At 41.0% G+C, this 23,734-nt stretch overlaps 1 protein-coding gene across 12 annotated transcripts in view; it reads left to right on the top strand.

The window, feature by feature from the left end:
- The window catches only part of mtd (TLD domain-containing protein mustard), a 573,843-nt gene that overhangs the window by 408,254 nt on the left and 141,855 nt on the right, over nt 1–23,734 (top strand). Inside the window, exon 1 of one of the 12 annotated variants that reach the window (XM_072302180.1) lies at nt 11,016–11,175. The exons of the other annotated variants lie outside the window; for them this stretch is intronic. The gene's annotated coding sequence lies outside the window, so the exon portion shown is untranslated. Of the gene's footprint in view, nt 1–11,015; nt 11,176–23,734 lie in introns of those variants that run through there. 12 annotated transcript variants of the gene reach the window in all.

Raw genomic sequence — 23,734 nt, 5'->3', positions numbered from 1 at the left:
TATAATAAGGCTTGTGGGTAATTTTGGAAATACTTCTAGTCGTCACCAATACCGGAATGACCTATCTACGGTTTCAGCTCGGCTGAGTACTTGTCAGTGGCGTGGCGTGAAGGATCAATTATCGATATTTTTCCATTTGAAGCTATAGTAAAGAATCGATTATCAAGGTGTTCGTTGCAAACACCTTGATAATCGATCCTTTTCCATAGATTTAAGTGGCAAATCTATCGATATATCGCAAAGCACGCCACGCCACTGGTACTTGTTTTCCGAGGGTGACCTCCATCGATACTGGACATAAACTCGACAATTGAACAGATCTCATTAATATCGCTAATTAAGAAGTTCCGAACATCCAAACACGACTACATGACATGCGCAACTAACGCATTGTTCCTCCCCCGATGTAGTGGAGGGTGGGGGGAAGGGTTCTCGGAAGGTCCGAGCCTGAGCTGGAGTTTGATGCAAATAAGAGACTCTGTTTGCATTGCAAGTCTTCCCATAGCTAGTGTTGCCACAGTTTTCTATATATACGTCTAAAAACTAATTTCTATAGTCGAGTTGAGAGTCCGGCCGATCTGCCTGAAATTTATTATTCGTTCTATCGATGCTTGAGGTTTGGACGAAGCGTAATTCTAGCATGTCTGGTCCATTTCGTAAACAACGCATGAGCCATCAATTTTCCTATACTGATAGGAGGATAAACACAGGTGAATATCAAAGAGGGTAGGCTAAAATTTAGGGGGATTAAGCTAAGATGCACAGAACGAACCTCAGTTTGTAGAGACGTTTAATCGAATTACTGATATCAAAGCTGAGAGGAATAACTTACGAATGGTTTGGGACGAATGTCCCAAACTCCCAACATATCCATAACAACATATGTATTAACAGTTTCTATTTACTCGCTAAAAACTGTAAATTTTAGACAAAAATTACCGTGTAAATTTCATATTTTTTTCATTTTTTCAGTAATTTTATCGCATAAGATGATGTAGCACAATCTTAACATCATTACAATGCCTCTGGTTCCTTTTTGTAAAATGCAATCCAGTTAAAATAGGCCTCTTTCCTTTTCAATTGGATTGCATTTTGCAAAAAGGAACCAGAAGAATTGCAATGACGCTAAGATTGTGCATTTCCATCCTTTGCAAAGCAATTACTGAACCCATGAAAAAATATGAAATTTACAGGGTAATTTTTGTTTTAAATTTACAGTTTTTAGCGAGTAAAATAGAGACTGTTAATGGATAATCAGGTTTTTCTTCCAAGACAGAAGAAGTTGCTCAATCTTAGCAACATTGCAATGCTCCTGGTTCCTTTTTGCAAAATGCAATCCAATTAAAATAGGTCTTTTTCCTTTTCAATTTTGGTCGGTTTCATTTCGGACCCGGCGCTATTCTTAAGGACTCTGGGGAGGATTAGTCGATTGCCTGTATGGATTTTCCGAGGAAATGGAAGTCGATGAAAAGCGGCAGCAGGGTATGTTGCTGTTTTCTTAAAATGTTGCGCGGAGTGAGGGTCGAGGAAACCTCTCAAAGTCTCCACAGCCGGAGCAATTACAGTCCTCAAGAATGTTCACTCACGACCGCCAGCCCCGGCCGCGCGCCATTAGTTCCCGCGCCAACCGCACCAGCGATATATCGATTGATCTGCCATTTAAACCTATGGAAAAGGATCGATGGAATGGGTGCTCGCAACGAACGCCTTACTAATCGATTCTTTATCCTAGCTTCAAATGGGGAAAAATCGATAGTCGATTCACGCCTCGCTTCCGAACCGCGGAGCTTTTTCCACGCTTTCCCGACGAACCGCCGAAAAGCTCCGGCCATCCTGCCGCGCTGAGGAAGAACGCCGTATGAGCCATCAGACGCTGCCAAATTTCCTTCGACAATATACGAATTTTCGAGGAATCTTTTGGATATTTCGCTTTCAATTTTTCAGGGAATTTTATTCTGGATATGATCTAAAATTTGTGGAAATTTCAAAGAAAAATACTCGTGACCTTCCTCAAAAATTGATGTTTTACTAGGAAAAATTTGGCCACTCCTGAAGGCTCATACGACGTTTTTCCCGTAGCACGGCGGCATTGGGCACAGGGCATTCGCCCGAGGAGCCGTTCAACGTAAATCGCGGCTCACACAACTCGCACCGGAAAAGGTTGAAATGTTCCAACCGGTCTGGTCGTTTGGGGTAACGATTATTGCGCATCCTTTTCAAAGGCCGAGCTTAGCTTCAGCGCGAGGGAATCAAGTACATGGACGCGTTTATGAAGAACAGATGCGATATAATTTGAACTCGCATTAACAATTTAAGGACCTAATCGAGTGAGGCAAAAGTTTTGGAGGTCAACACTGTTTCTCGCCTAATGATGGTTGATAAACAACATGTTGGACAAAAAAATCAAATGAAATTCGCCTAATAATGAAAATTGAAGCATTTTGTTACTCGGGTTCTTTCAAATTAGGTTGGGATAGCTTTATTGTTTGTTTGACTGACCTACACTGGAAAAAAACACATTGGATCTAGAGTCCAGACTCTTAAAAACATCGATGAGAAAAAATACTCTTGATTCAATCAGATTTAAGCTTAAATCAAGAACCAAGCTTCTTAATTGTAGCGGAGTTCCTTTTGATTCAAGCTTAAATCTGATTGAATCAAGAGTCCTTTTCTTGTCAATGTTTTCAAGAGTCTGGACTCTATATCCAATGTGTTTTTTTTTCCCGTGTAGCTCAGAAATGAACATTTTATCGAAGGAAATTTGGCAACTCTCGAGTGTTCATTCGGCGTTCTTCCTTAGCAAGGCAGTATAGAAGTCCTACTTCACATACGGCTCATTTACCAATTATTCAACGAAAACGACTCACTTCCGATCCCGGTGAAGAGGAGGGGTACAAGAAAATTAGAATGGCGATAGCGCTTGCCTGACCGGTTGCCTACCCGGAGAAATGAAGGAGAAATAAAGGATTAGGAACCGCGGGGCCGAGATTCCCCGGAATCCCGGAAACCCCGGCGATTTTTTTGTTCGGGGAGTAAACCGAAAGCGGTCGCACATATCCCCCCCCCCACCTCATGCCGTGCGCTCCTTTCCACCCTCGCCCACACCACACCCCCTCCCCCATCCCCTTCCCGTGTGCTCTTGGAGCGCCTCTTCTCACGGCAGCGTTCACAGTGAAGTGTTTTATCGAATTTTATTGAGCCAGACTGACCTGAATTCGGCAATTTCTCCTCGTCATCTCATCATTTTAAGGTCACGGTCGCCCAGGATCGGCGCACGGTGGATCGAGTCAGTGGGGGAGGACGGACAAAATTTGGATATTTTAAACGCTTATAACTCCGTTCATACAAAACTTTGAGGTTCTAAAAGTGGCCTCAGTAGTCCCTCGTAAAATTTCCTGCTAATTGCACCCCTTGAAATTAAAAATGTGACGAAATATACATTAAAATTTGCAATTTTTGTGAAAAATTTCACGTCCGACTTCTTCTGTTGACTCGTTCCACTGTACAGCTCACAGTGGATGGAGTCAATAGGAGCGGTCAGACGAAATTTGGAAATTTTAAACGATTATAACTCAGCTTATATGCAACTTTGAAGTACTCAAAGTGGTTCCATTGGTTTTCTCGTAAAATTTTCCTCAAGGACGACCCTTAAAGTTTAAAATGTGACGAAATAAACATCAAAATTCGCAGATTTAGTCAAAAATTTCATTTCCGACCTCTCTTATTGACTCGAGCCACTGTGCGGCGTTGTCGTTCGGGAGGCTTGTTCCGCCTGTTTGCTTCCTTTCCAGTATTACGTTACATAATTAGGGGAAGAGGAGGGAGGGGGGCTTGGAGTCTGCGTTACGCTCAAATATGAGGGGAACCGTGATCAAGTTCAACGCTATGCAACGCTCTGAACCGGTAGACTTGCGTTATTTTTCATGTTGAATCATCCCTATCCAGGCAGAGGGGCCTGGAATTCCGAATTTCGGCATAGCGTAATTAATGATTGAACGAACCCCCAAGTTCATATCAATTTAATTATGAATTTCCTGCCGACGCACAGTGGATCGAGCCAATAGAAGAAGCCGGACAAAATTTGGAAACTTTAAAAGCTTATATTTTTTGAAATATGAAACAAAAAAGGTTAGGAGTGGTTCCATTGACTTTTTCGTGAAATTCTCAGCCGTAAGAACATCGTGTCAGCCTTCTTTCTCGCGACCAATGAAAAACCGGCACAGAAATGGTCATACTCTGTCTCTAGAGGTACTCTACTTGCAAATAGGTGTTTTTATGGATATTAGCTCCTTTTTGTAAAATGCAGTTCGAATTAGATATAGTAACATTAAAAATGCAATGGTGTCACACTGTGCGCTTATTTATTATTTCAAAACCATGCCGGGTGTTTAAAGTGCGTCAATTGCGCAGTTTTCTCGCTGATATGCACAGCATGTGAGAAGTAGAGGACACCGGATACATTCTTCCCGATTGCCTTAGTGTTCGGAATGCCAGTTGGAAAATTATATCAGAGCGAATTTTCTTCTCGCTCAACAAAAAAATAATACAACTCGGAATGCTGCAACGATCGCGCACTTTTCCAGCCTGACAAAGGCCCGCATTTTTCGAGCTGGCATTTGTTTCATCGCGAGACCTTTCGCTGAAGTTTTCCGGGGTTTTGTGGTAAAGGTCATGCTTCGCACGAAGACCGACATACGTGCTGAATAATTTTTCGAATGAACGGGCTGTTGCTTGATAAACATCTTGTGGAAACGAATATTGTGTTTTCTGAAGTAACATCTATATACTCTTCTAGTCATAACCTACGACAAGACATCATCAGTCTGTCCGACGAAGGCATTTTTACCTCGCATTTACCAAAAAATAAAAATTAAATCAATATAAACTTGCTTTGGTGGCAGACAAGCCTGGTACGGATAGTATGGGATACCTTGTGCATTAGCGACGATTTATCACGACTGATCGCTGAATCATAGTATCAACAACAGTCTTAACCCTCGAGTAATGTCAGCTGCTGAGATTTTACCCCATAAAAGCTTTGTTTTCGACCGAAAAGCTTCCTAACATAACTAACTAACCAGGGCCGGATTTACCTACTTGCCGCCCATGGGCCGCCTATATTTTGCCGTCCCCTTCTCATTCGTTCCGAAACATCAATAAAAAACATCAAGTGAACGTGCCAGAGGGGGAGGGGTGCATAAGATGCGTTTACTCGTGTTGGACACATTTTTTGCGAAAGCCCTGTCAACACTACTAGCAAAAGTTTACGAAACTTTGCGCGGAAATTAAGTTCCGTAAACCTATCTCTGTGTGGACAAGTCTTTCATTTACAAGTATTGAACGAAAAAATTATGAAAGAACAAACTTAAGGTGGTTTAATAAATTTAATTTCCGCCGCGCTGACCGCACTGTATTTGGCGCAATGCGTGAAGTATTCATGCAGTCTTGTTGGCGCCATGCGTTTCACGCCAACCGCTGCTGCTGACCGCTCAGTGTTTAATGCAATGCGTGAAGTATTTATGCAGTCTTGTAGGAGCTAATATGTGTTACATGCCGACCGCCGCGCCGCGCCGAGGGCTTCTCTTTTTCATCTCAAGTCCTCGTCACTCGTCGTCCTCCTTTATCTCAGTAGGATATAAGATGTGCATAACCTCAAACTTGCTTGCTGATAACAGCTAGAGTAGAGTTCCTTTATACTGAGAGTCAAGACAACATCCCCTCATGGAGTCACAAACGGGAACAAAGATTACAGAAATTGAACGTCTTTTGTAATCTTTGATCGGCCCATTCTCAAATTCCTTTCTCCGTTCCTTCTCTCATTCCTTTTGTTCCTTGCCGAACCCGTAATTCCCTGGTCCATTCCAGATTATAATCTTTGCAATCGCTGAAAATGTAATCTCTATTACCGTTTATGACACTGTGAAGGCCTAAAATACGGGAACCAATCAGAAATGGATTTGTCGCAGGCAATTAGTCAAATCAGGCATTTAGTCAAATGCCTAGGCAAATAGTCAAATTTTACCGAAAACCCACTTTGGCTATTCGCCTAGGCAGTTGATAAAGTGCCTAGGCATTTGATGAAGAGCCTAGGCATTTGACTAAATGCCGTATGGCCTTTAGGCAAATAGTGAAACTCGTTAAAAATCAGGCAAATAGTCAAATTGCTTGGCTTACAGGAACACTTCATAACACCTTGGCCGCCAAACATAGAGCCGGCTGCAACCGCCTTACGGATCGATATGAATTTTTCTCGCGGAATTTGTGAAAAGTCGAAATCAACACAGTCGATTCGTCGAAGGTCAGGTCTGGCGCACCAATTTTTTTATGATTCCACCAATAGTTCCGACTTGGTAAACTCCGTTACGAATATCTGTTACGAAACCTTGTACATTCTGATGATCAAGCGGCCCTCTATCGACTTTTGGGACGGCTAAAATAACTTTGTCTTCTATTTGTAAATCATCAAACAGTTTTTTACTTGATTCTGCCATGCCAGCTACTGCATCTTTTTGCCTTTCATGAGTTTCAGAACGTGTCTGACGAATTACTATTTCATTCTGGCATAAGTTACAAAGGAAGGTAAGGGATGTTTGCCCGTCTTCGAGGGTAGTTTGCCCACATTGTGCATGGCAGACATTAGGACATGTCGATCACTGTTCAGTTTTACCACCTGTCTGACAGTTACAGCAAGGGACATCATTTATGTCATCTTCCAATCTAGCAGCTTTTTCTACAGGTGCATCCGATGGTTCCGGCTCATTTGAATCCCTAGAGCGTTTTCTTTCTTCATTCCCTTTGTTCTGCAAGTTTTCAAAATCTTCTTCAGTCGTTAATTTAGCAAGAATGGAGGATGGTATATTGGTGCTTCCAAGACCCATTTTCGGTTCCGAAACCAAACAGAGCCGTGTACGGTGATCGGTTCAAAATGCGATGGAAGCACCTCTAGCCCCGGTCCGTTCATTTGACAATGTGCCTGATCACCTCTCGGCATTTTGTCAAATGCTCAGGCATTTAATAAAATGCCTAGGCATTTAATCAAGCGCCTAGGCATTTAGTCAAATGCCTAGGCAAATAGTAAACTTCGTTAGTTTCTTACATTTCTTGACTATTTGCCTAGGCATTTGACTAAATGCCTGATTTGACTAATTGCCTGCGACAGATTCATATTGTCTTGACTCTCAGTATAAAGGGACTCTAATATCAGTCATCTTGTTAGTTTATTTACGGCCGTAAGAACATCGTGTCAGCTTATTTTCTCGCAACCAATGAAAAACCGGTACAGAAATGGCCACACTCTGTCTATAAAGGTATTCTAGCTGTATAAAAAACGGGATGACGTCATAGGACGCGGCGGCGCGTGACGGCAACGCGGCGGGTGGGCAGCGGGCACGCGCGAAGGAGCAGTCGCCCGGGTGTCCTGTCGCGAATCTTCGGTGGCGGCGCCCGCTAATTGTTTTACGAGCTGCGAAATGAGTTTAATTGCCCCTTGCCCGAGTTCGCGGCGACCCGGACCCCGGACCTCGAACCCCGAATCCCGGATCCGGACCCGAGAGAATTTCCCGCGGCGCCGCGTCACCGAAGAGCGGACACGAAGATGGATCACACCGCTACACTGCCGAGCTAGGGAAAAATGCCGTATGTACATTCGAGAGTTGCCAAATGTCCCCAGCTAAAACATGCATTTCACAGGAAAGTTGTGCATGGTTGGATCGCGTATAACAGAAAGGAACAAAGCCACATCAGCTATTGCCAATTTAATTGGGCAATTTACTTTCACACATGAAAACGGCTGTGCGGATCTTTGTGCAAATTTCAGTGAATTTCCTCCGTAGCGAGAAGCAAATTCCGTAACATTTTCAAAGGGATCCGCACAAACGCTCTCAAGTAAAAAATTAAATCGCCCAGTTAAATTTGGCAATAGTTGATATGTCTTGGTTCCTTTCTGCTTATCACGGTCCATTTGATAGTGGCCAAATTTTCTCCAATAAAGCGTTACTTTTTTTAAGGAAAGTCGTGAATAGTTTTGTTTGGAATTTTTTAGATTAGAATTAGGGTTGAATTGCGAGGGAAATTCTCTGAAAAATTTGGAGAAACTCCTTGATATTTTTCTATAAAAATCCGGGTTTAGTAGCAGGAAATTTGGCAACGTCTAGGGGCTCATACAACGTTTTTCCTTAGCACGGCGCGTTTACGGTGGCGTCCAACGATATAGAACCTGTAGATTGGTTGTTTTGAACCAAACAATGTATCGAACCACTGTCGAATACGATCTATTGGAGTAAATCGATATTTTACAACAGTCATGTGAGAAGGAAATGGTTGAGTCCGTACATCGAACTGCGGTTTATTAAATTTGCACCCATAAAACTTATTGGGGAAGTATCGATTGAGCGTGAACCAAGGGTGGTTTTTACGGGGGATTCTGGACTTTATCGGGCCATTCGTGAGGAGTTAACGATCCATCTCACACCACCCTTGCACCACTGCCCAATAAAAAGGGCAGTAAATACGGTAGTTCTCTGCAGGATAGTGGCGCTCCCAAAAGTGGTACGTGGGAACAATGTGGTCTCGGCCAAAGGCGCAAACGATCTTGCTAGTAAGTTAGCTCTTTGGCCAGTGTGTGCGAGAGGTTCATTTCTCAATGAACCGAAAATTGCGGCATTTCATACGAAACGGGCGCCTATGTCTTGTAAAGCTGCCCACGCTGCAAACATTATGCAACTAAGAATGTACACATGTGTATTACTTTACTGTGCTAAAATTTGAATCATACTACCGAAATAATTTTCCAGAAAATTGATATAAAATTAACTGAAAAGATGGTGGTGGAAACCATATGCATTTGCGTGGTCCAGAGACGAAAGAAGTAGAGTGATCGGAGCGCTTTCCATTTTTTTATATGCAACACGCGCGTCCATAGCGTGCGAATAGTTGTATCATTGCGTTACTTACTAGTGGTGGTGGAAACCAAGTGCATTTGCGTGGTCAAGAGACGAAAGAATTAAAGTGACTGGAGCGCCTTCCATTTTTTTATATGCAACACGCGCGACCTTAGAGTACGAATAGTTGTATCATAGCGTTACTTACTAGTGGTGGTGGAAACCTAATTCATTTGCGTGGTCAGGAGACGAAAGAATTAGAGTGACCGGAGCGCCTTCCATTTTTTTTATATGCAATACGCGCGTCCATGGAGTACGAATAGTTGTATCAGTGCGTTACTTACTAGTTACTGTCCAAAACATTGATTGCGCTGCTTAAATTGACTGAGAAATAACATAAAATGACTTGTCCCGTCTTATTCTACACGAATGTCGTTTAAAGTATAAAATTGGAAAACGTAGTTGTGTGTTGTGTGTTCCTTGGAAAAAAACGCTAAAAATGTGCCCTCTGAAAAATGTAATATTTTGAGGTTCTTTGGTTGAAAAACAACTTTAATCAATCATCTTTTATTTTAGGGAACGCAATTCCACCAATTTTTTCTTCTTCTTTTAGGTCGGATGAGGTTTGGGACGGAAAAGTTAAGTAGTAAATAAACCCCAGGAATCGGACTTTTATAGTTTCGAGGTCTCTCAGCCCGTAGACCCAGAGTTTTAGACCCAGACTCAGCTCCTCAGCCTGAGGCTTAATCAGACTTCTCATCGGCTGATGAAATTTTTCCCCAGAAAATTTTAAAAAAATCGATTGACGTTGTTTTTTTAACCGAACGGTTTCAAATTATTAGCATTTTGATGCTGATTTCTGATCAAACTACCTGATTTATATTATTCTGCGAATACAAGAATAGCTGGCTTATTTTTGAAGGAACATATCAATGTCGAAACTGCAGAAATGCATATCCTGGTTTGCGGCGATGCAGACCTCCTGTCATACTTTATTTTTTACTCGGAAAACTACCAAACTTCATTTCTTGAAAACTTCAGTGATTTTTATGCTCCGTGTGATGAAAAATCAGTGAAAATTTCATGCTTTAATGTTGGTTGTTTCTCCTCTTAAAAAATAAAATATGAGCAGAGATTTTGAAACACTGCAACCGAGGTACGTATTTTTGCAGTTTCACCATCGATATTCCCTCGATTAGGGTGAGCCGCTCTGAAAGAGAAGATATGTAGGGGTCCACTCTCAAAAATAGGGATTGTAAAATGTTAACTGGAAAAAAAAAAACACATTGGATCTAGAGTCCAGACTCTTGAAAACATTGACAAGATAAAATACTCTTGATTCAATTGGATTTTTGCTTGAATCAAAACGAAATCCGCTTAAATTAAGAGGCTTGGTTCCTGATTTAAGCTAGATTCTGATTTGAATCAAGAGTACTTTTTCTTGTCGATGTTTTTAAGACTCTGGACTCTAGATCCAATGTGTTTTTTTCCCCCTGGTGTTGATTACTCTCATTCAAGAGAACAATTTCTAAAAAGGATGAAAAACCTTTTAAACAATTTTAAAGGGGAAAAACTCGAAAAATTCGTCTCCTTTCTTTCCCATTAATCGTCATCATGTTTTACAAAAAAAAATAAATAAATAAAAAAAAATAAAAAAATCAGCCAAAATGTTTAGAGTCAACCTCCTCACTTTCTCAAACCCAGAGAATTTTTTTATTTACTTCACGTTTCCTATACTTGGTGTCCAGGATAGGAGAAAATAATTTTTTATGTCCCTCAAAAACATTAACGTCATGGCATAAAACCACCCATTACATTATTCCCGTCCCTTACGCTGTGTTTGTCTTGACGTGAAATGTGGAATTCCGGAGGATTTTAAGTGTCACTCTCCGCGACTGCGACTGTTTAGAAAGTAATGGAAAGAGAATCTTGTCTGGACTTGGAAGGCAACAGGATGAGAATAAAAAAATCTGAAGGGCATTTACTACATCAGTATGGATCCGTTCCTCCCAGCTCCCATCTCAACTCCCCCCTTCCGTTTCCTGCCAGCTAATATGTAAACAAAACATTGAGCGACATAGTTCCCGAATTCACCGCTAGCTGTCGCTACCGGTCCATTATTGATGTTCAATATGGCTGACGCAGACCGCTCAGCTGTTCGAGAATCCAAACACAAGTTTGAAAGTTGAAGCCAAGACGTGCGTTCCGTTTTATCGTCGTGTGCGTTGTGCAAAATTGTTTTGTGAAGTGTGAAGTGTCATAATTTGGATACCATGTATATCATTCTAATCCTGAGGTATTTATCAACAATTTCCTCGTCAGTTTTGCTTTGTTTTCACTTTGCAGCAATTAGTTGCCTTATCAACATTTTGCACCAATTATTTCAGGGCACCAGAGCGGAATCGCGCTTTTGTTTTTGTCGAAGTCATTATCCTGTCATGTTTTTCTTGGTTCTATGTCTTTGACTCATTTCTCCATTAATTACCTCATCATTGAGTCGATTAAATCACTCAGCCCAGCAACTTGAGTCCTCGATAATTACCTTTATTTATATCTTATCAGCAGCACTCGCTCCTTATTCCTGAGATTAATATGGATCAGTCGGTTCAGGTTTTGTTTACTCTCCGTTACACCTAAGCTTTTCAAGTATTTTCATGTGATTTCATGCATTCAACATCCACCGACCCAAACTTTCTGCAGGTGGAGAGCCATTAAGGTTGTGTCTCAGCCAGCCTAAAGCTGCTTCGTATTTCCTCTTATCATGCCTTTTTCACTTGCATGCAGTCAACGTAACTTCTTTAGCAGTCAACACTATTTTTCATTTACTTCAGAAGATAGCTTTGAAGTTCCTTACCTCTCTTGAGGATCAACTGTTTTCGGCAAATGATAAGATGGAGTTTTGTCTCTAATATGAACATCATTTGCAAAACACCGAAATTCGAAGGTGTTTTGATATCGTACCCTCGTTTTGTCCCATTGTTTTCGATACTGTTTAATTTTTAGCACCTGGCATCTTAGGTTCTTCCTCCATGTGACATTTCTTCCTAAAGATTGCGACTTCATTTTTGTTACGATTACCTTTGTTTGATCATCTTATCCGCAACTCTTTGTCCAGGTGAATGTCCATTGTACCATTTGCAATAATTATAGTCCCACTTAGTATCCAATAAAATGATCACAGAAATTGGCAAAGATTTTCATGGCAACTTGTACAAATATATATGGTCAAAGTTCAAATTTTGGAGGTACTTAAATGTAATCCTGCTCTTTGTTTATTGGGCATTCTTGCACGTACTTATTTCCTTGTTAAAAGCATGGTTTTCAGAAAACAATGGCCTTCATCCTTTGTGAAGTCAGTCATCCAATCTTACTAAATTTATCATTGTTTAGAATCTTGTATTTGCATCTCTGCATTTATACATAGTGACATATTTTCTTCCTCCAAAAATTATGAGGAAACGTACGGCTAAGCTAAGGCTTCCACAAAAAATAGCCCTCCTAATAAAACAATCGTGAGACTCTGAGACCATGAATTTTGTTTTGCTTTCTTGTGTCGTGTTTTACTATTTTGAAGACTGACCGATCATTGTTAGGGCACAAAATTTAGAGTAATGTAGTCCTTTCAGAAATACTCGGTGAACAATTTGGAGGTGCATAAATACATATTTGTCAAATGAAAAAAAAAAATAGCCTCCGAGGTCAGGAGTTAGTGTGATTCTTATTCTTACCTTGTTATTGGTGTTTTGCCATGCTGGATTCTTTTGCCCAAATTTAAAGTAGACATGGATTAAGTATCATTTACTCATTCTAAGCAAACAGAGGACATGCATTTTAGAATTGTGGATCTATTGGTCTGTAATGAAGGAGATAGGTAATTAATTTTCAGGTGTTTGAACAGTTGTTGTTGTCCAATATTGGCAGGTAGATATATTTCAGTGTGTATTGCGTCAGTTCTAAGTTGAAAATCTTGTCGTTCCTGTTTTGAGGCTTGTTCATTGGTTAGACGTACTTAACAATATTATGTAGGGAGCATCATTATACATTTTTCCAACCTATTTTTTTTACAATGAAGTGGCTTGATGGTGTGAATTTTCTTGTGTTCTTAAAAGAAAAAGTTTCATTTTGCTTTCAAACCATGTTTGTACTTATACATGCTAGCCGTAGTCAGTCACAAAAATCAGGTAAAATTTCCAGACAATCTCCTTACCTATTTCACATTTGATTTCTTTTAAACTTTATCTCATTTTCTCTTTTCTTTGATGCTATCGGTGCACCTACCTTCAGGATATCTAATTTTTCTAGGTAACTGTTTTAGTTCTTCGATCTATCAGACATATTTCTGATCTGTTGAGAATTTTCAAGTTCAGTCCCCCCACCCTCCCTGCGCTAAAAAAAGGTAGTTGCTTGATACCTATTTAAAATTATTTACCATTCAGGCGACACTCAGATATGAGTTACAAAATATATAAGAGGTACTCACTGGCAATGTCTAATCAAACAATTTGCACAAGTATTTTATACTCATAAAATCTGGTAGAATTCATCTATGTATCAGTGTCTCAAGTGAACTAGGTTTAATCGTACATTTCCTTCTCGTATCTTACCTAGCTTAGTACTGTAATAAGTTTCTGTATCCTAACATTATGACTCGGGTTTATTTTTACTGTCACTGAGCTGCTTAATGAGAGTCATGAGTTCCCATCCGCACAATGAAAATTTACTGATACTGTTGCACCTACACTTTTTTCAAATTCTATTGGATGATTTTTCAAAAACTTCTTTTGTTTAATTTCTCAGACTTTCTTCTGACTTCAGACAAGAGAGTTTATAAAATAAAATAAAAAAAAATGACAATTTTCCCGAGTTTTTTGGGGGAAAAAAAGTCTAGCCAAAGGGCCCTTCTGATTATTTTTTTTTCTCTTACTTATTTATTTTTCCCCCTTGGAGAATAACCAGAAAAACACCTTCTTGTCTGTAGTCAGAGAAAAACTAGAGGATGAAAAGTCTAAACAAAAAAAGTTTTTGATCATACATTCAAAAGATCCAGGAAAACGTGCAGGTACCTCAGGGTCAAAACCCGTTGTTTCGAGAAAAATCGGTTCCAAGTTTTGGATGCACCCAAGAGTGGCCTTATCAGAGGGCCGGATCGCATTACTCTCTGTGTTATACAATGTTGTATAACAGATAGAACGATGACCAGATTTAAAAACAGAAAACAAAAAAAACTAGGTCTTAAATTCCAACTGAAAACATGTACAATTTGATAAGACTAGCTCTTGTCTCTGAGTGTAGGTAGGCCACTTTCGCATTTAGTGATATCCAAATGCTCGAAGCTCCAGCATAACTCAAGCTCAAGGAAAATACTCGCCCCCCCCCCCTCTTCCCCTCAGTATCTATGCTGGTCGTGGCATGTCTATGTGCATTGAGGTTCCTGGTGCATAGAATGGAATTTTATTGAGAGTGGGCTGCGGTAATTATTGTCCGTCTCACATCGGCTCGTGCACCGCTGCCTCCCGCGCATCGGCCTATTTTTCGGAGGAGAGAGCCAGCTTTGTGCCCATCTCTTAGGCGGTCGTCCAGGCAATCTTTTCTCTAAGTGTTGTCCTATGCATTTAAAACTATAAAACTATACATTTTCTGAAATTGTTCGTTTTCAGCATCGTGAAGTCACGAAGAAAATATACCCATCGGCCACAGATTACAAGTCTCGGTCTCGCAACAACACCGTTTCGACGCACTGAAAAAAAATTCTCGGCGTTTTTACCAAGGTCCGTTGGTACCTTTACCATCTCACTTTTTTTTACCAATTATCGGTAATTTTACCAAGACAGACTGGTAAGCTTACCTAAAAACCGGTATTTTTACTGATTTTTTTCAGGTAAGAATATCACTTTTATTGGTATTCAATTCCCGGTAACTTTGCCATTTTATCTCGGTAATTCTACCACAGTCGATAAAAAATATTGGCGTTTTTACCAAGGTCCAGTAAAATTACCGAGAAAGTTCAATAATTTTACCGAGATTTCTCGGTAAAATTACCAATTCCATAAATGGTAATTTTACCAAGAAAAAACTGGGATCAAATAGAACCCAGTTCTTGGTAATTTTACCATTTTCTTAGTAAATACACCGAGATTTTGTTTTCTGTGCGGCTCGTTTTTATTTTTGATTTTTTTCCGGTTGAAAATGAAATTGTCACTATTTTGAAACGTTCCGGGTTTTGCTTATCCTTTGTTGTTTTTTTGCAGCCTTTTCCCCAGATTATGTTGTTCTTTTGATTACAAGATTCCGAATTTCCTTGGGATCGCTTTTCCCAAAGGGCTAGGGTCGGGGTCGCTCCACCCGCGGCCGGTCGTATTTCCGGAGAAATTTGAGGCTTTAAAGTTTCATGAGCCCGGTCCCGGAACGCAAGTGACCCAATTCTAATGGCCCTTCCTCGGTCTCTTCTCTGGTTGAAAAACCGAGGTGATTTTCACCGGGCCGTCGCCGCCGGCCGCCAGAGCTCCGCATCGGGGTCGGGCGGGACAGCCGAACGCACGCCGATCAATATTTCGATCGCGAGCGTTTTCCGGTTCGTTCGCGCTCGTCCCCGCCGCACAATGGACCCAGTCGACGAGAGGAGTCGGACGAAATTCGGAAAGTTTAAACGCTTATAACTCCGTTCATACAAAACTTTGAGGTTCTGAAAATGGTTACGTTGGTTTCCTCGTGAAATTTCCCACTGGAAGCACCCCTCACAATTTGAAATTTGACGAAATAAACAACAACATTTTCAGTTTTAGTCAAAAATTTCGTGTCCGACCTTTCTGATTGGCTTTATACACTGTGCGTCGAGTCAATAGGGGAGGTCGGACAAAATTTGGAAACTTTCAACGCTTATAACTCCGTTTATCCAAAAGTTTGAGGTTCTGAAAGTGGTTCCATTGGTTTTCTCCTGAAATTTTCTTCTGAAAGTACCCCTTGAAATTGAATTCGTGACAAAATCAACATCAAAATTTGAAATTTTAGCCAAAAATTTCATATCCGACCTCTTCTATTATTTCGTTCCACTGAGCGCGCGCATACAGTAGATGGAGTCCATTAGAGAGGCCGGACAAAATTTGGAAACTTTAAACGCTTATAATTCCGTTTATACAAAACTTTGAGGTTCTAAAAGTGTCTCCACTGGTTTCCTCGTGAAATTTTCTTCTGAAAACACCCCTTGAAATTGAATTCGTGACAAAAGGAACATCAAAATTTGAAATTTTAGCCAAAAATTTCATATTCGACCTCTTCTTTTATTTCGTTACACTGTGCGCGCGCGCGCGCACAGTGGATCGAGTCGTTTAGGGAGGTCGGACATGAAATTTTTTACTAAAATTGCGAATTTTTTTGTTTATTTCGTCACATTTTTAATTTCAAGGGGTGCTTTCAGAAGAAAATTTCACGAGGAAACTAATGGAGCCACTTTTAGAACTTCAAAGCTTTGTATAAACGGAGTTATAAGCGTTTAAAATTTCCAAATTTTGTCCGACTCTCTAATCGACTCGACCCACTGTGCGCCGGCGTGGCCGGTCCGTCTCCGAACGTTGTTGCTACGCGACTCGAGGGGCACGGTCCCCACAATGCGAGTCAACAGCCTCACCTTTGTCAAACTTACAATGGAACCTCAGCCCCCCTCGACCTCGGGGCCGGAACAAGGAAACCTTCGTGTGGACTAGTGAAACAGCCAGGCAGTTCCACGCGCTTGATGTATAGATACGAGAAGTATCGAAAAATCATCACCGGCGGGCCGATAATTAAAATTGATAGACAAAGCGAGAGACAAGGAAGACTTAGGGAGTATGGAGCGATCCCATTGGTTGAAATGGGTGGTTCCCGTAGACTAAAGGGGGAAAATGATGGATTACAACTACAGGGTTTGGGTTTCTCATGGGTTGCCGTTAACTATCAGTTTTTACCTACCTCCTTTGTCCATTGCAACCAAACGTTTTAACCAATAGGATCCCTCCTTATCCTTTTTGTCCTCCTAGTCTGTAGATTTGTCTATCAATTTTAATAACCGGCCTGCTGCGGTCATACGCTATCAATATTTTTGCAAATATCTCAATATCTTACAATTAGTATTAAATCAAGGCCCGTGGTTACAATATCAACATTTTTGCGGTTACTTATCTCGAGGTGTTAAAGGCACTAAAAACCGGAAGTGACGTCACGTTCTATTAATTTTTTCAGTATTTAGCGGCCGAAACTTGGCTAGGCTTTTTTTTCTTATCAAATAGATCAAGCTTAAGGTGCAAGATCATAAGGATCCCTCTAGCATTACGTAAGCACCCTTAAGGAGGAGGGAAGGGATCTACGCTAGGCTCACGGGGTTTTACGAGGGTTAGGGAGGCTGGTAAGCCCGCGCTTACGCATGCTTGTCACTTTTGATAAAGTGTACTATTTTTCTTCCAAAAGAATGTTTTTTTAGCAGTTTTTTTAGATTAAACGGTGCTGCGTCCTTTAAAAGCACTTCAGAAAAAAAACTTTTTATAGGGATAAAATTATAACTTGACCGACAGAACACGCTCCTGCAGTCATTGGCGATTTTGCAAATCGGCAACCTTGTTTTGTCTCCATTAAATCCATTAAAAATATCGATATTAGACGAGGTAAGCTGCCTCATCAAGAATCGATTTTTTTTACATACATTTAAATGGAGGAAAGACAGCGTTGCCAACTTTCAAGAATCGCCACTGTTGGATCACCCGGTATACCTTGCGACCCGAAATTGGCACTCTATGGGTCTTTCCTTTTAACTTTTGACGAAAGCACCCTCGTTGCCACTTACCATCCACAAAATTATTATTTAAACTCGCCATGCTCTAACCTCAGTTTCCCTAAATGAATTTTCTCATCCGCGCTAGGATAGATTTTCGCCCCGGTTTTAAATATTCATATGCACCTCGCATCCCAAAACTTTAAGAGTTTCCCTCAGCGTAAGCTCTGAGAGCTCAGCCGCGCTGGATAAGAGCTCCGCGGTGCGTTTGTCAGGTCTCAGCACGAAAAACCCGGTTTAAACTCGTTTGATTCCAGTCTTCCGCCGAAAAAAATTATTGCAAATTTCACCAGAAGTATAGTAAATTCTATCATGAGTCTACTTTATTTTTGACACAGTGATATGATCAGGATATCCTGACATCTGGTAGCATAGGTACTGTGGCGAATGCGATTAGGGCTACGGTGTTTGCCATCATAGAGTCATAGAGGGCTATGGTGATTACCATACTCATGTCTATGTTGGTACCTTAAACCATATTTCAGAGTCTACAGAGTGAAGATAGAAAAAGAAGAAAAAAACACTAGAGCTGTATAGGAATTGTAAAATGCAGAAAAATCACGGGGAACATGGAAAAAATTGAGTGCTAAAGCCTCCACATAGTATAAAACTTGAAGCTAAAGCATGTGGACGTATTTATGCCACACTGAAAAAAAAGTCGCTCGGATCTAGAGTCTGGACTCTTAAAAACATCGACAAGAAAAAATACTCTTGTTTCAATCGGACTTTTTGCTTGAATCGGAAGGAAATCCGCCTAAATGAAGAGGCTCGGCTCTTTGATTCAAGGAAGAATCGGATTGAATCAAGAGTATTTTTTCTTGTCAATATTACACTGGTAAAAAAACATTGGATCTAGAGTCCAGACTCTGGAAAACATTGACAAGAAAAAATACTCTTGATTCAATCAGATTTAAGCTTAAATCAAAAGGAAATCCGCTCAAATTAATAGGCTTGGTTCTTGATTTAAGCAAAAATCCTATTGAATCAAGAGTATTTTTTCTTGTCGATGTTTTTAAGAGTCTGGACTCGAGATCCAATGTTTTTTTTTTTTTTTTTTTTTCAGTGTATGAAGAGTCTAGACTCTAGATCCAAGCGACTTTTTTCCAGTGTACTAAACATATTACTCAACGAAATCAGAATTTCAAATTTTTGCCGAAATCTCCGATTCTAGAGTGATGGCAGCGAGATCTTCGCGAGAACCCGACTTCATCTCTCGAATCTCCTCGACTCGGGGACTCAACTTTCGAATCTTCCCAAAGTTTTCTTATCGCCTCCCTCCTTTTGTGATCCCAAAAGCCCGTCTCGATAGCTGCCACGCTTTCTCACCGTTGTCATTTTTCGGAAAACGACCGGATCCCCTCGCAAAACGGACGAATTTTCGCAGGGAGAACGGCAACTTGGAGCTTTGTTTACGTTTACCTTCCTCTTTTTCTTTGTCTCAGAGCTTTTAAAGCTCGCTGGCGGAGGCCGGGGGTAATTTGGCGGGCTCGGAGCCGGAGCCCATCTCCGTGAGCGGATTAGCCTCTGATTCGCTTTCCCTCAAGAGTCATCCAGGGGCGATATATCGATGTTTCCTCATTTGAATCCTTGCTAAAGAATCGATTATTAAGGTGCTCGCAGCGAACACCTTAATAATCGATCCTTTTCCATAGGCTTCAATGGCAGATCGATCGATACATCGCAAAGCACGCCACGTCACTGGAGTCATCCTCTTTTTCTCGTTTATTCTTTTAGTTTTTCTCGTTTTCTCCGCCCCTATTAATTGGGGGCGCGGGGAAGTGAGTGTAATCGACTTTTCGGACGCCTTTCGCCGCTCGTCACTCTAATAACCCTTTACCAGTCCGAGAGGAAAATTGTGGTCCAATTCGTCGGGCCGCTTCAAGAAGATTCCGGTGTTTTTTTTTTTCATGAGAACCCTAGGACGGGAAAATGGCTTTTTCGCACTTTTTCTGCTCTCCCATTCTCTTATTTTTCGGGAACGCGGATTGATGTTATTTTCAGGGTTGCCACAGTCAGGAAGCATCGGGAATGTTAGGGAATTTGATAGGGAGTGAAAACACCGAAGCGTCAAAAGATAGGATTTGATGATACCTCAATCAAAAATTTTAGGATATGAGTTGGAAAAGCTGGAAATGAAGAAATTCCTGACAATTTCACCTTCCATTGCTTTTTTGTACTCATAAAAATAGAAAATCCATCACAAATATCTTCAGGGTCGCCACAGTCAGGTAAAACCGGGAAATGTCAGGGAAAATTTGTTAAATCACCTTCATTTGATTTTTAGAATGGGTTTGATGTTTCGAACAACAAATTTTGTCTGAAAACTATTTTCAATTGGACTACATTTTGCAGTTTGGAACCATAACTTCTAGCCCGGTTTAAAGACAATGTATGTGCCATTATTTTTCCTCTGCACATAAGTGTTTTTCTAGAAGAGCCAGAATTTATAGTTCCAAATTGCAAAATGCGGTCCAATTATGCCTTCCTAACCATACGTCACATCTTTAATTGTCAGGGAATTTCGCCAAAATGTGTCAGAGAAATCAGGGAATTTTTTTTTCTAAATTCTGTGGCAACCCTGTATCCTGTTATCTCAGATTACTGCATTGCCGTGTGAAGCTGTTTACATATTGAACCAATCGATATAAATACCATCTCACCTGTTTGATGTATCGAATATGATCCATATTCCAGTTGGTCTAAGTGCGGCAATTTGAGCAAGACGACGCGACGGGCCGAAAGGATGTTAACCGTTGTTTTGCAGCGTGACTCGACAAGATCCAAACTTTCCGTTGGCTCCTTCCGTGCTAATGGAAATTAGATCGGGCATGTGGCAGCGTGAAAAATCAATTACTTACCGCTCATTATTCGGCGGCTATCACCGTCGGAACGGAAAGAATCTCCATTTCTTCAGTTGTTGACTGTTGACTGTTGACCGCGGCCATGCGGAACGATCGCGGCCACGCGCACTCGCTTTTCATGGAAGTTTTTTTGGAGCATCCGTCGTTTCGGATCCGAAATTGTAGGAAAATGATCAAAAGTTCCTCAGCGCTGAACTTTTGACGTTAGGTCTACAAACTGGACCACATTTTGCAATAAGGAACCACTATTTCCGGCTCATTTTAGAAACAACAAATATACGATTGGTTTCGCCATGCAGGAAAGTGCTTTTATGGAAGAGCCGGAGATGTAATGTTTAGATTTTTGAAGTTACTACTGGATTCTACGAGGGTTGCCAGTCAGGGAAAACCGGGAAATGCCAGGGTTTTTTAATAAGTCAGGGAAATCTTGGAATTATTAGGGAAAAGTTGGAATAATCAGGGAAAATCAGGGTTGCCACAGACAGGAAAGTCGGGAAATGTCAGAGAATTTTGAAAAGTCAGAGAAAACCGGGAAATGTCAAGGAAAATGACGAATATGTCAGGGAAAATTCGGTAAATCACCTTCATTTGCTTCCTAGAACGGGTTTGAGGTTTCGAACAACAAATTTTGCCTGAAAACTATTTTCAACTTTGCCTTCTTAACCACCCGTCACATCTTCTTAACCATTGTCAGGGAATTCCTCCAAAATGTGTCAGGGAATTTCATTTTCTTCATTTTGTGACAACCCTGGTTCCCATTGAACGTGGTGCGATTAACTGTGGTGTATCCAAAAATTCCGTGGGGTGGGAGTGCGAAGTGTGTTTCACACCTCTCCCCAAGAAGGCAATCAGCAGCGAAGAATGAATGATCGATTTTCCCTCTTGAAGCTATGGTTAGGAATCGACTATCAAGGTATTCTTTGCGAACACCTGTTTATCGATCCTTTTCTATAGGTTTAAATGGCAGATCGATCGATTTATAGCGAAGCACGCCACGCCATTAGAGGCAACACAGCGCGAGAACCTTCGCGAGGCGGTAACTGAATCATGACCACAAGGACGCGGTCGAAGGATCCGATCCCGGCGGGAAAAGAAAAAAAAGGGGAAAAAATGTGGCGAAAAAAAAATCAAAACTGAGGGAGAAGAATTGCGGGGACGCGCGGGGGAATCGAGAAGTTTCGCAGGAGGTTCACCTAGTTTCAGACGCGGGGGGGAGGTGGGAGGAGGGCGCGGATAGGGAGTCCCGAGTCCTCAAAACTTGGGAGTGGAGTGGAGAGTCGAAATTAATTAAGTATCCCTTCCTTGTTCGGAGTCCATGTCACCCTAGAGACTCCGCCGCAGCGTTGCCCTGTGATGACCGCTCCCGCTCCATGGAATTCGGATCAAATTCGTCGGGAACGGAAATACCGGGGTTGCCACAGTCAAGGAAAACCAGGAAATGGTCTTGAAATAACTTTTATGAAAACACTGGGGAAAAAAACACATTGGATCTAGAGTCCAGACTCTTGAAAACACTGACACGAAAAAATACGCTTGATTCAATCAGATTTAAGCTTAAATCGAAAGGAAATCCGCTCAAATTAAACGGCTTGGTTCTTGATTTAAACAAAAATCCGATTGAATCAAGAGTATTTTTCTCGTCGATGTTTTCAAGAGTCTGGACTCTAGATCCAATGTGTCTTTCTTTCCCGTGAACCATGAGAATCCATCCTGTTTTTAAGCCGTAGAAAATTGGAAGAATCGTGGTCTTTTGTCGCTCAATCAAACCGCTTTTATCAGACTGATGAGTTTGATGACTTTCTGTTGAGTTGCCGTTGAATTACGCTACGTAGAAATGGAATACGATTTTCCGATAGTGGCGAGCGAGTATAACTACTTCCCTCAGCCTGATGGTGAATCCATCGTCGATATTCAAGAAACGGAGATGCATGATTTTATCGTCTATTTTCATAACTGTGAAGCAATTCAATCTATTTTCAGAGATTAATCTCACCTCCAGGGTCGCTACAGTCAGGGAATACCGTGGAAATGTCAGGGAAAACCGGGGGACGTCAGGGAATATGACAAACATGTCAGGGAAAAGTTGTTAAGTCACCTGAATTTGCTATTTCAAATGGGCTTTGCCAGAGAACTATTTCTAATTATGACTTTTTAGCCATGCGGCATATATTCAATTGTCAGGGAATTTTACCAATATATGTAAGGGAAATCAGGGAGATGTCAGGGAATTTCATTTTCTAAATTCTATGGCAACCCTGAAGTACGCTTTCAGGCAGTGCTGTAGAACGTTCGTAACGTATTTTGAAAAACTCTTATTTTTCAATTTTGTCCTTCTTTATTTATTTTTTTAAACATAGCCGAAGATAAGAAAAATGTATTCGGGCCTGGTTTTTAATAGTTTTTCTTGAATCTGAAAAACATTTCATCGGCAATATAAGGAGGAGCATTGCAAGTTCACGCCTCGCGCCATCGCGCCTTCAATTTTGCAGACGCAACGCGGGCATCCATCGAGTACGAATAGTTGTATCTCTGCGCCGTCGTCAACACGCGTTCTTTCCCATGATCTAATTTCATTTTGTGTTCGCTTTAGTTTGTCTTATTGTTAGTGGTATTTCAAGGGCTACGTGAGTAACACAGCCGAGGACAAGAAAAACGTTTTCGGGTCTCTTTTTTAATCGTTTTTCTGACTTTGAAAAACATTCCATCGGCAATGTAAGGAGGAGCATTGCAAGTTCACGCCTCGCGCCATCGCGCCTTCAATTTTGCAGACGCAACGCGGGCATCCATCGAGTACGAATAGTTGTATCTCTGCGCCGTTGTCAACACGCGTTCTTTTCCATGATCTATTTCCATTTTTTGTTCGTTTTCGTTCGTCTTATTTTTAGTGGTATATCAAGGGCTACGTGAGTAACACAGCCGAGGACAAGAAAAACGTTTTCGGGTCTCGTTTTTAATCGTTTTTCTGAATCCATTTCCATTCTGTGTTCGTTTTAGTTTGTCTTATTTTTAGTGGTATTTCAAGGGCTACGTGAGTAACACATCCGAAGATAAAAGACGTAATAGGGCCTCGTTTTTTAACATTTCTGGCGAACCTGACTTGCATTTCAACGGTACCATATCACAAATCATAGAAATTTATAGATTTAGATTTAGATTCAGATTTGGGGATTGCCGTACCTACTTAAAAAATTCGT

This window comes from Bemisia tabaci, chromosome 7, assembly GCF_918797505.1.
Source record: "Bemisia tabaci chromosome 7, PGI_BMITA_v3".
Classification (NCBI taxonomy): Eukaryota; Metazoa; Arthropoda; class Insecta; order Hemiptera; family Aleyrodidae; genus Bemisia; species Bemisia tabaci.
Note: the sequence above shows the minus strand (reverse complement) of the source record. Positions and strands in the feature narration are given on the sequence as shown.